The sequence below is a fragment of the Diadema setosum genome, chromosome 12 (genome assembly GCF_964275005.1).
Source record: "Diadema setosum chromosome 12, eeDiaSeto1, whole genome shotgun sequence".
Lineage (NCBI taxonomy): Eukaryota > Metazoa > Echinodermata > Echinoidea > Diadematoida > Diadematidae > Diadema > Diadema setosum.
The window spans coordinates 34,229,398-34,240,610 of NC_092696.1; the positions used below are offsets into that span (position 1 = coordinate 34,229,398).

At 37.1% G+C, this 11,213-nt stretch overlaps 1 pseudogene; it reads left to right on the forward strand.

Moving 5' to 3' along the window:
• The first annotated feature begins 1,181 nt into the window (after nucleotides 1-1,181).
• LOC140235561 (uncharacterized) lies at nucleotides 1,182-8,759 on the forward strand (annotated as a pseudogene).
• The last annotated feature ends 2,454 nt before the right edge of the window (nucleotides 8,760-11,213 follow it).

Genomic DNA, 11,213 nt, shown 5'->3' on the forward strand with positions numbered 1-11,213 from the left:
TCAGTTTGAAAAGCCCAGCCTGCAAAATTTTGCAGCAATCGAAGTAATGCAGTCTCCAACGCAAAACAAAGGTATACTGTGTGAGTGTGTGCGTATAGGTGTGTTTACATGCAAACGTGATTTGCACAAAAAAAAAAGTATAAAAAAAATTATTATTTTCTTTAGTGCTCTTGTGAGGATCGAACCCGTACGTGTGCAACCTCACGTTTCTAAGACGACGCCTCTAACCACTCGGCCATACGTCTCGACGAGAAAATTAGAGGAACGTAAACTTATGTACGTGAAAGATGAATCAGGAATCGTTTGGTCCGCATTCCATTCTCATTTTCAGTTTTAAATTGCAAAATTGTCAACCTCATGAGGAGATTTCAAAGAATAAAATGCATGATTACTGCAGCTTATTGTCACAGCTACAACATACTTAAGTTTCAGAGGAAATGAAGCAAAATCAGCTGAGATAAAGGTGCTTAAAGGGGAGGTCCTGTTCTGGTTGATGATGGCACGTCGGGATGAAATTTTTTGGCAAGATAATGAGAAACTACTTATGAAATATGAAAGAGCATTGAAATTTATGGGGAATTCAAAGTTTGTTTGACAAAAATTGGTCTAGAAATGGCTGAGAAATGCAAAAATACGTCGTCCGATTAAAAGTGTGGGTCCCACACTTTCCCTGTGATACGACCTTACCTCCCTCTACCGTTTGAATTTGACTACATTGGGCTTGGGCTTTTTCAACCGTTATCTTCCGCACACGAGAGCGATGTGTACCGCACGGCTTGGTCTGGGAGGTTGACCTTTTCACCTCCGTGAATTTGGGAGAGAGACGGCGCGGCGTGGGAATATTGCGTAATCATGGGGGTTCATGGCACATTTGCAGAACTGTATGCACGTCGCGTGTGTGTGGAGTTCTGTGATCGCACTGCGCTATACATGTATATCAGCCGTCGCGTCGTTCCGTTTGTTTACTTGAGGGCACATAGTCTCCTTTCCTCGGTGTGATGCTGCGTATAGAGCTCTACGGATTCCGACGCGACTCGAGAGCAACTAAAACAATTAGGTTTTGCAAGACGAGGTATACATACGTCTCCGACCCAGAAATCTCGCAAAAGAATATAGAACCTTTCGAAATGAGGCGTAAGGGACAACGAAGGGATCGCGATTATTGAAACTGGACAAGATGCATGCCTTCATCCCGTAGAAATGAACCGACGCGACACCTGGATCTACCGACCCCAGCTCGCGATGTCCTGAGTGAAAAAGTGAGTATACAGGCATTGAGTGTAGAAGTTAGTCAGTCCGACCCATCTTTATCCGTATAAGTGCATGATGTGAGAGCTTGAAGTTTATCTCGTGAAGAATATCCTGTGCCTGCTAGAAAAGATGTATGTAGGATGACCCACAAAAGACTTGATTAGTTTATTTTTTCACCTTGATTTTCAAGGTTTTTTTTGCGTGTAAAAAGTTCAGAAAAATAGATTTCTAAATAATGAATTTCGCAAGGAGTAATCGGCCAAACGAGAATGACGTAGGGTCCCTTATGCCGAGGGTTCGTTGATCTGAAAATGAAATAAATTTCCTTATTCTGAAGCGTCCATAGTATTCTCAAGATTATGTGTATCGATCCGAAAACGAAATAAAGCTCGTTATTCCAAAAAGAAGATTCGTTAGTCAAAAATGAAGGAATGTTCGTTATTAATTCTAAAAGTGAATAATATGTGCCCAAAGAGAATGGGGAGGGGTGATTATAATTTCTGTCGAGTATAGTTTACATGAGATTTGGAAGGGGATGATCTACACTGTACTACTAGGTAGTATCAGAAACAGGGGAACACAATGGCGCGGCAGCATTACACCCTCGTCGTGTCATTTTCTTTTCCCTACCTTTGAGTAGCCCCTATTTATAATAACCGTTTCTACATCATATTACATAGCTCAGCCTTATGATGTAATTAATCTGTCATATCATAATCATAAAAATGAAGTATACAATACCTGCAACATAACGACTAACATGGCCGTTTGGCGGAGGTTCAGTGGTCCGATGCATCATGATTATGTGCGTGTGTTTGCGTATCATTTTCATTCAATTTTCTCTGCGTAGTATCCTATATACTTTTTTATATGTATTTTGATTTGTCTGCTTTTGTTTTCAAAGCTCTTCAATTACTGTTTGTTATTATTAAATTGACTGAGACGCTATATGCCGTAGAAGACTGTAGGTTGTTCATTCACTGTGTCAGTTTTGTCCATCTATGTAGATCGTATACATATTGTACATAGATCCATCATGATGAATTGCTGTTTGCTTTGATGCGCCCTTTTCTTTGAAGTGTGCTGAATAATTATGAAAGTTATGATAGATGGAAATATGATTTTTTTTTTAAATTTGACAAGCTATAAGATGATTTGCAGGTTGCATAATTCCATTTCCATTTCATAATTTGTTATCACAGTCAGTGGGAGCAGCTTGATGTCAGGTTCTAAAACTTTTTAGGATGTTATGATTATGTTCCCCGGATGAATCCCTTCTGAGAAGAAAAAAATAATAATCTTCAAACTTCTAAACAGTTTATATAATTATTTTGACGGTTCCATCGGAGAACTGTGTCGAAAAAAAAAATGCTTCCTTTCATTGGTAGGCCACGATACATTTCTTTTTTCGGGCCATCAAAATTCGAATTGAACGTTTTTGTAAGCGATACGAACAGGACACCAAAAATAAATAAATAAATAAAACTCAAGTTTGTCTCGGAATTAAGCTGTGAAAACTCAATTGATTCCATTAACAGGGAACGCGGGATATTGCGATGAATCATGGTAGTCAATGAGATACGTTGTATTATACCCGACGTTACTCTTTCAATATACGTTCACGCGTGAAAAAAGAATGAATCTTAAATTCCACTGTATCAATTTTTTTATAGATCTCAGGAGCAAATCGAGAAAAGACAGGAATGCGCATTGGAAGCCAGTCACCAAAGGTAATGTTATTCTAGTAAATATATAAACAAACATGACCTGTTCTTTTTCGCATTGTGTGTGTGTGTGCATGTGTATTTGTGTTTTTGTTTTATTTTGTTTTGTTTTTGTTTTTTGTCTGTAGATTGTGAAAACACGTAAGGCCTATATCGGCCTATATGACGCTTATTTTTATTCCGCGAATTTCTTATTAGTCAGAATGGAAGGCATTGTGTGAATATCATTTTACTCTGGTACATAAACTAGGGGATGTGCGATTGAATCGTATATTAGTTGAAGAAAATGTCTCTTCATGGAACCATGGTAATGAAATTATATATGAAAATGTTTCTGTTTTGTTCTTTATTACACAGGCAGATGTGTTCAACCAAAACAAAAAACAAAAAACAAACAAAAAAAAAAACACCAAAAGAATTGGAGAGGTTCGGACATGCCGATTTTCTATGCCCGGCCACGAAGTATCGCCAGAGACAGTCGCTTTATCCATCTGTCTTGCTCCTGAAAAGTTTCTTCCTCCACCTCTCCGAAGTTCGGCCGAGCCCCTTCACAGCCTGAACGTTCCTGGCGAAAACCATGCCCAGCCCGAGGCCTGTCATTCCATCTGGCCCGCTGCTACCCATACACAGCCCACCTGTCTGAAGAGTTGAACATTGGGGAACGACGTTGATGGCATCACAGCGAGTATCCACGGTGGTTGTTCAAACTGTGTGAACAGTTTCTTTGGTAATCTACTCTGCTGTGGAATCGGCAGTAGACTAGATCATGGCGTACTATTATGTCGTATTTTTTTTTTTTTTTAATACAGTATACTGTACATTGTTCTAAGTTTTGCACACAACTATATCCCCACAAACACAAGAGCCACTATTAGGGTTCGCGCGTGTGCCAAAAAACTGGATACAAATCTCGAGATTTACATGGCCATCGTAATTTCGAGATTTTTGCACATGTGCACACAAAATCCCACTAATTTGCGCGATCAGCATCGCGACGGTACAAAAAAAAAAAAAAAAAAAAAATCTTGCACTTGATTTCTGAAATAGTTCGCTGATTTGCTCCCGGTGACCGCGTAAACGGTTGACCGAAAATACTTTACTAATCTCCAGATTTTATACTCCATCATTCAAGCGAGCATCACAATAACGGGTAAATGACAACATCACACTACTGTGTGACAGCTGCGTAAATATTGTCGGTATATGCAAACGCATGAAGAGGGGGAAACATCTCGAGATTTGGAGTTCAATCGTCATCCTGGGTCGTCATCCCGCCATGTTGTTATACGTGTGGATCCGGCTAATGGCGCGTAGATATTCTACAGAATGGAAAGATAAACTTTTTAGGATGTTATGGTTATGTTCCCCGGATGAATCCCTTCTGAGAAAAAAAAATAATTTTCAGATGTATTTTTTTTTTCTCAAAGGGATTCATCCTGGGAACAATGTGTGTATAATTTTTCATAGATTGTCGGTTATGAATGCAACCAATGTCTTTTCCTTTTACACTTTCATCATAACAAGAAGTAGGCTGGATGGATACTCTACATCTCAAATGGCACTTTAGTGGTTTCTCGGGACCTCTGAAAATGAAATCAGACCACCGAACTGCTAAACAGTTTATAATAATTATTTTGACGGTTCCATCGGAGAACTGTGTCAAAAAAAAAAAAAAATGCTTCCTGTCATCATCCCACTATGAAATGAATGATGGGTAGTAGATCCGGCTAATGGCGCGTAGGTATTCTACAGAATGGAAAAATAGTAAACACAATATCAATACATGCATGATATTAATGAATGCGAACGATCCGGGTGAACAAGCGCATGTTGTATCATTGTACTGATAGGGTATTATGAAGGAAATTGTACGTATAAGGCCTACGAGTGTTACTTAGTATAGCCGCGTTTGTACGTACCATAATATAGCGGGTTACCAAGCTCCCCGAAACTCGAGTTTTTATTTTGTTTTGTTTTGTTTTCTTTGTTTTTTATTGAAACCGTTAATTGACACGCTCCAAATTAATTGGTTAGTATACTATGCGCTCGGAAACTAGAGTTTGTTGGGTTTTTTGTCTGTTTCTTTATTTGTCTGTTTTTATTTTTGCAGCCTTTCTCCCTCACAGAAATACTAGTAACCCGCTAATTGCCTATCGATAAATTGATAAAACTACAAGCATTGTTCTTGAACCTCACATACATTGTCGAGTGCAAACTGTTGTGGCGTGCGCTATGAATGATGGGATATGAAAGATTCGAGTTTTTGTGGTTGACCGTTCACACGTATCTGCCGGCCAAAGATTAGCGCGCTAATAATAACAGCAAGATTTCTTGGGTTTAGCATTGCGCTGCTGACCGCGCTTATTTGTTGGGTTTTTGTCCACTCGTGCAAAGAACTCAGTTCACTAGCGGGTTACAAATTTCTCGTTTTGTTACCCAGTAATTTGTATACGTGTGAATCCCCCTATAGGCGTGTATAGATGGGTAATGAATGCCAGCGCGTTTTCACTTATTTTTCATGTTTATTTTATTCAGGCTGTATGTTTGTTTATTATTGCCCTTGTCATATTCAACAAAACAACAAATTACGATGCAAAATAATAATATTATACTCAGTATACACTACGCAACAGTCACTCCAAAGATATTACCCTGAATGCCCATCCCCCGTCACACGGACGTAGGGCCTAATTTACACTGTACTGTGATGTTCAAACAGTAAAAACATTGACTCGACGATCAATCATTAGTTCACACATTGTATACACACATGTTTACATGTATGCTGGTTAATGATTTCTTTGGTAGTGCAAAACGCTGTACAGGCCTGCTGGTAAATTCCCACAAGATGTTCGTAATCTGTCCTTTTTAGTACCTCGGATAAGCTTGATTTTCAGACATTTCCTTTTTTATGTCGAAGGTATATTTTCTCTCTTCCTTTTCTCATACAATGTATTATCCCTGTGAATTATCCCTGTATGAATTTTCTTTGCAAATATGTGGATCGACCGTAAGTTTCTTATAAATAATCTATTACATCGGTAAGTATGTAAATTTTGATATTAACAAACAGGCAATGTTCGCACCTCTTTGAAATAATGGCAGAGAGAAGTTTAAATCTGCGCTTTCAAGCACAGCGATATGCTTGACGTGGAATTATTATAGGTGATACACGTATATTGAATACGACTGGGAAGAACACTGTCGAACCGAAGATAATGATAATTCACATGTTACTGCTCAGTATTCTCAGTGTAATTCATTTTTGTATAATATTCACATTATTAGTATTATGTCTCGCCATCGTTGTTGTTCCTGTTACTGGTCATTGGTGTTTTTTTTTTTTTTTTGTATGTGTGCTATATATGTCTATATCTCGCGAATCGTGAAGAGGCTAATGGCTGGGAGCCAAATGATATCAGATAACGTGGTCGATAGCATTAGCACTAACTGGAACGGATTCCACGTACTCTGACGTTATGAGCATCGTCAAAATAATCTTGACAAAACATATTTTCTCCTCAATCAAAACAGAGGTTCTCAGGAGGTTTGTGATGACAACTTATACAGAGAATGAAGTTATTTGTGATGATGATAATAGTACAGTATTCATGATAATCATTACAATGGTATAAAAAACGGTAACAACAAAGGCAACAATTTCAAGCGGCAATACCAATTCCAGGAGTTAGCCTCGATTTTTTTTTAATACCACGAACTGCGTGTTTGTGACTGATGAAAAAAAAAAAAGTTAAGTGCATTAATTACTTCACGCAACCACGTTGGCCTCATTAGCTGTTATACGAGTTGATAAGAATAATCACAGAAATATTCATTTTGAAAAGTGATTGACACTTCGTTTTGTAATTGTACTTACATTTCCCTTGAAATGTTGGTATGTACGGTCCGATATCACCATCTCCGGTTCTGTCCGAGGTCATAATGTGCAATAATCGTTGATACTGGTTAGCTCGGTTAGCTTCAAGAGGGATAATTATAAAGCGAGATGCCGATCCAGAGCACTTGCAAGATAAGCTTTATACACTGATGAGAAACTAACTAACTGTAAACAATCGAGGGAACTTGATTAACCACAATTGAAATGCTCTTCCAGGGAATATAAAGCATATGAAAATATGTATATAGGGTTCACCTTCAAGATCAACTCTTCTTGTTTTGTTCTTATTTATTTATTTTTTAATTCAATTATTTTTTAGTGTCTTTTTATTGCACTTCATTGTACTGGAATGATGGTGAATAAAACTAGACTGAACTAAACTAGAACCGAGTTTGTAATCCTTGACAAGATCAACCTTGTTTTGTTATGTTCGTCAAGTTCACAGCTTTGTCGACCTCATGTTTCAGCAAGGAACTGTGAATGGAAAGATATCCCCTCCCTCTCTCTCTCTCTCTCTCTCTCTCTCTCTCTTTCTGACCTTAGTTTCAGGCTTACCGTGGTGTTTTGTTTCAGTTTTTACATCAGAATTGTCGGAAAAGATTTGAATGTAATCCATGGTCGGGGAGGTGTACTGCCGCACATTTTCAGCCTTCGTCTTACTGCATCCGATTGAGAAATTGCCTTTTATACATCGACGTTTATAAGCATTAGAAATCTGATCAGTGTTTTTGAAGTATCTTTGACAAAATAAATCACGGATGTACATAATCGAGAAGAATTCAAACCTACGACCTCCTGATCTCCGGACAGGCGTATTTTCAGGAATATATTGACATCTTATTCCTACACAAAATTTTGGTACACTGTCTTTTACATCTATGTATCTGTGTATGCCCAAAATGAGGTGGATGTGATGTATACAAAATCTATAAAATGATACATGTATCTATAGTTCACACCAATGTCTCATCTGTATTATGGTTTGCGAATTGTCTCCATATTGATACTTTATAGTTTTCCCCTCCAAAATAGCCCAAAAGAGTCTTGCTATTATTTAAAGAGAATTGCTGCAGTCTGTAGGCCTATCGTTGTATTTTTATACTACATATATGTGAAAATTATTTACCATAATACACGCATTTTTTTTAATATTACAATGTTTTTGTATATAAGATCAACAGATTTATCATTATTTATTATAAGGTTTGTTTCTTAACTACTTACCTTTCCATATCAAACAAGATACATTGTTTAGCACTCTCAGAATTGTGATTGAAAAAAAAATATGTGGTGTGGTTTACGTAGGTACATGTATACAAGTATTTATTATATATACAGATATATATATATATATATATATATATATATATATATGTAAAACTGTCTCGAAATTACTCAAATTTCCAGTTCTATTCTGAAGAATGGGAAAAGACACGCGAATATACAAGCGGTGTTCAAAATTTACAACACTGAAATACACATGTACAAACATCTCTGTATGAACACTGTCAAACACTGTACAGTTTGTGATAATGTATGATGGTCACTGCATGTTATAGATTTTGTTTGTGGAGATAAATTGACAAGAGTTTTCGCTTGACGGCATCGTCTTCCATACGGTTACAGCACGTTATTCCGAAGGTTCGTTATTCCGAAGGCTCTTCAGTCCGAAGTTTCGTTATTCCGAAGGTTCGTTATTCCGAATTTCATTTTCGGATTAACAAAATCTTCGGAATAGCGAACCTTCCGAATATCGCTAGGAAAATGTTCGGATTAACGAACCCTTTTTCATTTTCAGATTAACCAACCTCTAGGTATAGGGAATTTGTGTGTTTCGGATTAAGGAACCTTCGGAATAACGAACCTTCGGAATAAAGAACCCTCGGAATAACGAACAGCACTCTTCCATATACAGCCAAGATTTCAACCTGCAGATGAGCCAAGACAACTTGTTTCATACGTGAGTATAAGAAGCTATCATTGATTTGAAATTGTAACACGACATTTCCATATTATTATAGAATAATGTAAACCTAAATACAGAATCATATAAAATGTCTTTCAGGGTGTCTTACTAAAAATTGTTTGATTAAAACATTGTTGATTTCTCCGTACCGAAACTTTTATGGATCATCACATCGCCTCCAATGTATACGTTGTTTATAACAATATAATAAACAACGCTCAGTAAGATTTGTGTAATATGAACCATGACTCCATTCTGTCAATATATTTCGAGTTTTGCAGTCGAATTTCACGGTGGGGTGTTTGAGAGATGTACATCATGATAACTGCTAGGGAGTTGAATGTTCCAGCATGATCCTGTCGTATTTACTTGTATATAGGTATACATCGGAGCTCTATTGTAGCTCGATCCACTAAACATGGGCAAGTCAGTTTGCATGCTATGCACAGTGAAATCAGTGAAATTTCGGCCACTATAATTATTCTGAACAAAACATACGATTCCATCGGTGACAAAAACCTGACAATTGATATTATATATACATGTAGCATCCTAACCAGAAGTTTCCATGAAGTATAATACAACATAAATATGTAACCAAGTCACTGAGGGGGTTGTACCAAAAATAATTCTGTTTAAAATATTTTTGATTCAAATGATTCATCACATCGCGTTCGGTACGTGTTTACTTATTTTGTTTACACGCGCTAAGCAGAATAAAGCAGAATGAACTATTTGTCAAGCAGGTAAGTCATATTATTCATGACGTGATTGACAATACAGACTTTGCCACAATAGTTCCGTAACAGTAAATTAGCACAAAATCTATAACCATCGTTTGATGATAAGAAACCAAGTGTTGTCTTTATTATATTCCATGAATACTTCACGTACAAACCGTTTCGTATGATACCTGGTCGTAATATGGATCATTCACGTAAACAAATCCCCTCTCTTATTTTTTTTTTCGGCAGTTGTAACGGGGAAGTGACTGTATGTGTATCAGACACAGCTATAAGAAAAAGTGATTTCATTCATACAAACGTGTATTGTTACTATTTTGTCGCGTGATTTCGGACATGAATTTCATACAGTTCAGAAGCAGCAGTGAGATTGAAATATCAACATACCTATAGAGATGACCATTAGTTGCTAAACATACCGATTTGGCAGTCCAAATCAAGGAACCAGCCAATAAATGGTGTATATTTTCCTTCTCTAATTCAATTCAATATAATAATTATTAATTTCTTTATTTCCATCTTTAAGAAGACATGAATAAGAAAAAACTTTGAATTTCAGAAACTCAAGTACTGCCTGCAGGCCTACCGGTAATTGCAGTGTCGTTGATTTTCAAATGACAATTATGTCGCCTAACTCACATTATTATCAAACATAGGCTCTCTATCGGAGCTCTATTGTAGCTCGATCCACTAAACATGGGCAAGTCAGTTTGCATGCTATGCACAGTGAAATCAGTGAAATTTCGGCCACTATAATTATTCTGAACAAAACATACGATCCCATCGGTGACAAAAACCTGACAATTGATATTATATATACATGTAGCATCCTAACCAGAAGTTTCCATGAAGTATAATACAACATAAATATGTAACCAAGTCACTGAGGGGGTTGTACCAAAAATAATTCTGTTTAAAATATTTTTGATTCAAATGATTCATCACATCGCGTTCGGTACGTGTTTACTTATTTTGTTTACACGCGCTAAGCAGAATAAAGCAGAATGAACTATTTGTCAAGCAGGTAAGTCATATTATTCATGACGTGATTGACAATACAGACTTTGCCACAATAGTTCCGTAACAGTAAATTAACACTAAATCTATAATAATCGTTTGATGATAAGAAACCAAGTGTTGTCTTTATTATATTCTATAAATACTTCACGTACAAAACGTTGTGATACCAGGGAGGTGAGCACCTCCCTGGTGATACCAAGGAGGTACTCCGTGATACCTGCCCGTAATATGCATGGGTCATTCACGTAAACAAATATCCGCTCGTTAGCTTTTTTTTTCGGCAGTTGTAACGGGAGGTGAGTGCATGCGGTAAATTTTGATTTAAAAAATGATAATACATGAGCGGACGATAGATTGCCTGAATTTCACCCCAGCATATTTTTTTTTTTTTTGGGGGGGGGGGGGCTGTAACTTCACAATTAATTTCTATAAAGATGTAGTGTCTATACTAATGTATTTTGGCTCATTTGGAGGTTGAAATCTTGATGCAAACTATATCGTTTCATGTTGTGTGTGAAGCTGCAGCCTGCAATATAGGTGTAGCGTTTCAAATATCATTGGCGTCGTCTATCTGTTTGGATACTTTCTGAAATGTCTTGACAAAAAAAAAA